Source organism: Sinocyclocheilus anshuiensis, unplaced genomic scaffold, assembly GCF_001515605.1.
Source record: "Sinocyclocheilus anshuiensis isolate Anshui unplaced genomic scaffold, SAMN03320099.WGS_v1.1 scaffold21824, whole genome shotgun sequence".
NCBI classification, from domain to species: Eukaryota; Metazoa; Chordata; class Actinopteri; order Cypriniformes; family Cyprinidae; genus Sinocyclocheilus; species Sinocyclocheilus anshuiensis.
The window spans coordinates 1-4,525 of NW_015555492.1; the positions used below are offsets into that span (position 1 = coordinate 1).

Genomic DNA, 4,525 nt, shown 5'->3' on the forward strand with positions numbered 1-4,525 from the left:
AACAGACTTTATTTGATTGTTATATTGCACTAATTCTAGATGTACAGGCGCTCGTTATGTGTGTGTGTGTAATGCATTTTTCCCGTCTGGGCTTGCCATAGATAGGCATTGGGCATGCGCACTTTCTGCTCTAGAGTGTCGCGGGGTTTTGAGTTCTCTCTCTGGTGTGACGGATAATAAAGAAGAGTTCAGACGCTCTCGTTTTTATTGTTTTCTTATTCTTAAGTGTTTAGGCGAACCCGGCACGAACGCTCGGTCACACGTGCAAAACTCACTTTTGCGCGCTCAAAATATGATCTTTCGCGCGCAGAATTGCGGCAGAAATGTAATCCCATAATAATCAGGCCTGCAACGGGGTGGGTTTTAAGGGGATTTGTGTGTGTGTATGAGTGAGAGGAGTGTGGATCCACATATTTGTTACTCTGACCGGTCTTAATATAGTATTTCACTGTGATTTTCTAATCTAAGCTGATTAATACTGTTAAAGTTAGGTTTGTTAAAGTTTTGTGTCCAGAGTAACACAATTGTTAATATTAGGTTGAAGTGTTGTAAGATAATGCTATAGAAAGTCATTCATTTTACTTGGAAAAGGTAAATCCCAGTTTGTGAGAGAATTTTAAGTGTAAGACAGGGAACAGGATAAATTAGAGCATATTAGTTGAAAGCGAACTGTTGAAGAGGAAGAGATTAGTTTATTTAAAAGTATAAAAGCCAGGCAACAGGTTGCATTAATTCATTTATTGGAGTATATTTTGTTTGTATTTCTCTCCTTTTATTGTTTTGAATTCATTTATTGTTAAAACCATACATCTACAGCATTCATACATTTCTTTTTTGCATTTGCCTACTTTAATTCATATTAATACATCTTTGAATTCACTCATTTAATTGGGAGTGTGTTGTGTTCCATTTCCTTGATGGAATTGTATAGTGAGTATTTGAAGTGAACCTAAGTTAAGAAGAAATCGGTTAGTAATAAATTTCCATCAGAAGACAGCTAGACAAAGGATCAATTAGAATTTCGAACTCAGGCCTTTATCAGTCCAGCGGTAAAGGATAAGGGGGCTACACAGGGTAATCCAGACAGGGTAGGAGCGTGCACACACAGAGTAACAGTCACAATAACCGACAACCTAGAACACAATAGACAGGAACTGATATATGGCAGGTAACGAGTGCAGACAGGTGAGCACAATGAGATGATTAACTAATAATGACAATAGGAATAACCAAATATGGACACAGAGGGAGAAACCACAATCAACAGTCCACAGGGGTGTGACAATAAGACATAACAAAAAAATAAATAAAAAGACAAATATCCATATAGAATGTCTGTTGAGCAGGTAACAGTCTTCGCTGTTGTTTTGACTTACTGAAAACAATTGTTTAATAAATAACATTGCAAAAGTAAGGCAGGGTTGACATTCAACAAATCAGTTTATAGATAATTGTACCTGTCGATCTCTGGGTCGAGTTATCATCTCTGAAAAGCCAGTCTGATGTTGATACAAATTGTTACAGTCTCTCTTTTACTTGAAAACTCTTCTCTAAACAAGGTTTCTTTGTTTTAACAACTGGTTGTCTTTTTGAACAATCCATTGTGTTAATTGTGTTGCTTAGTTATGACTACAGGCTGTCAGAACTATTAACAACCCACCATATCATATCTGCAGTGCAATAGCTGAAGCTTCTTCTCTTTGTTTAGGGATGTGACGTAACCATGCAAAAACAAATAACGTCAAACTGATATTTTGTGTGAAATCCAACCCGACAGCTCAAATGATGAATTATGTACTGCTGCTTTTAACAGAATTTGTGATGTTAAACTACACTAAATTAACTTTATATTGAATTTCTAAATTTTCTTTCTTTTCTCACATAACAATGTGAGAATAGTCCATTTAAATTTTTCAGTCAGTTCTACATTAATAATTCACATACTATTTTTGTCCAACTAAAGATGCTTCAGACTTGGATTCTAACTAGTATCCTCAAATCCTAGTTATGAATTGGTTTGTGGTTCTATAATGAGGTTTCCATGTTTTGCTTGTGTATTAATGACTGTATGGTGTTTAATCATGATGAATTTAACTAACACATAAACTTAACAAGAATCTGATTAATTGTTCTTTCTCTTTCTGTCTTCAGTCTGTGTGGATGCAGTATTACAGAGAAACAGTGTCTCATCTTGACTTCAGCTCTGTTCAAACCTTTCACACCTGAGAGAACTGAACCTCAGCGAGAATCAAATAGAAAACACAGGAGTGAATCACTTATGTGATGTACTGAAGGATTCACACTGTAAACTGGAGAGATTGAGGTGAGGAACATTCACATCAAATCAAAATGTTTAAAATCACTTATCTCACAAAGAACTTATATTAAATTATATTTGTGGAAAATAATTCCTTATAGTGATGTGTTTTTAATCTGATGAAAACAAGGCTAGAAATGAACACCCACCAAGTACCAAATGTTGGTAAATTTTGGCCATAGTTTCACAGACCACTATGGGGCATGATAATTTACTAAACAGTTAGCGGGATATGTGCAACTGTGCAATCTTCTCTCCGTCAGTAACATCACTAACAGTCATGAAAAAATGTGTAAGTATAAGACACATTGTAAATGGCAGAGGCCACAGTGTAAACAGCAGCAGGTTAACTGCATGACCAGTTGGCCAGTTGGTTTCTGCAGAAACACCTGCCTCCAACACTTCAATTGTGTGTTTATTTTTCTTTAGTATCTATAATGTAGTGTTTTTTTAAACTGCTCTGTCTTTATTTTTATTAGAAAAAAAATAAAAAATAATTTTTATTTTTCTATCTTACAGTAAGGTGCATTTACATTTACCTTAAATCTCTGCAGGCATATAAAAGTCAGGACCGGATGTGAAGCTTGTGTGGAAAACATTTTTTCAAGAAGTCTCTTTGTAATGCAGCACTTTATATTCTTGAACAATGCTGGTACGAAGTGGCAGAGTAGACACCAGTTGAAAGAGTACCTCATTCCTTGTGAATAATTAGTGTAGCTTTGACGAGGCTGCCTGTGATATTACTGTGATATAGAAAAGGCAAATGTGACTGTGCACTCTAAATATCATACACATCGTACACTGGGTGAAAGTAAAAATGATCTCTCTTCTTCTGTCTCTGTCTTTCTGTTGGTCTTCTAGTCTGAAGTACTGTGGCATTACAGATGTTTCTTCTTCAACTCAGTCTTTGACAAACACAAAAGCACTACAGTTTTTAAAAGAGCTTGATCTGAGTTACAGTATGATTGGAGACTCAGAGAAGCAGCTCAGTGACGTGCTACGAGACTCAAACTGTGAACTGAGGTGAGTAAACATCTCTTTGTTGTAGTCATACTAACACAGATAATCATTTTGAATGTATTATATTTAAAACACAAATACTGTAGTCACTCTTTAGTGTGGGGATCAATTCTCACTATCAAATAACTATTAACTATGACATGCCTCAATAAACTCCTAATTTGTTGCTTATTAATAGTTAGTAAGGTAGTTGTTGGAATGGGGTGGATTAAGGGATCTAGAATATGGTCATGCAGAACAAGCCATTAATATGTGCTTTATAAGTACTAATAAACAGCTAATATGCTATGGATATGCATGCTAATAAGCAAGTTAATAGTGAGAATTGGTCCTTGAAATAAAGTGTTACCAATATTGATCTATAAAAATGTGTGTGGCAGATAATGTAAAATCCGTAACTAACATGATTACAAGAATGTAATGTTTGTTAAAGTATATTATACTCAAAGTAATTGAAATACAGTAACTAATTTGCAACTTCTCCACTCAACACTATTTTTGCTTCCTCCTTGCAGCCTGGAGAAAGAACATTGGTTCAGAGCTGGTGTAAGCTACATTGGTGGATTGTTAACACACTGGTCAAAAGCTCAGGAACCTGTGAAATCAACAGAAAAGGAAAAGTCACCATCAGATGAGGAATCCTCAGGCAAGCCTCACTAGTACTGTAATAAATTAATATGTTTGATGTGATGTCTATAATCAAAATGTATAATGTTCATTATATATTCAAATATGAACTGAGAGTATCAGCATAAATAAAAAAATCCTACCCCTTACCTGTTTTAAATCATTGAGGACAGCAGAAGGGATATTTTTGCTGAGAAGCAAGCATTTCAAAACCTACAGCTGTTATGAATTCAGTGTGTTTATAAACAGATATATTTATTTGATAACCGATTTAAACAGCTTCAAACAGCACTGCTTTAACAAAACTAAAGTTTATTACTGTATGTATTGCTTTTCAATAATAACTAAAGCATACAGCTGGAAGAGGCTCAGAGTTTCAAATTTAATAATGCAGCATTAATAGAAACATTCAAGTTCATGAGTAATGTCCAATGTTTATTGTTGGTTTTGCATTTACAAATGATATTTTGATGTTTTATTTACAGGTGAAATAAAGGAATGAGAAGAGGATGATAAGCACTCAAATGAGGTGGATCAGCAGGAAGATATGAGTCTTTGTTA

General features: G+C 34.9%; 1 long non-coding RNA gene across 1 annotated transcript; it reads left to right on the forward strand.

The window, feature by feature from the left end:
- The first annotated feature begins 2,155 nt into the window (after positions 1-2,155).
- LOC107671603 (uncharacterized) lies at positions 2,156-3,977 on the forward strand. Its single transcript, XR_001632225.1, has 3 exons — positions 2,156-2,323; positions 3,179-3,340; positions 3,853-3,977. It is a non-coding gene; the product is annotated as an uncharacterized LOC107671603 (long non-coding RNA).
- Positions 3,978-4,525: the final 548 nt, after the last annotated feature.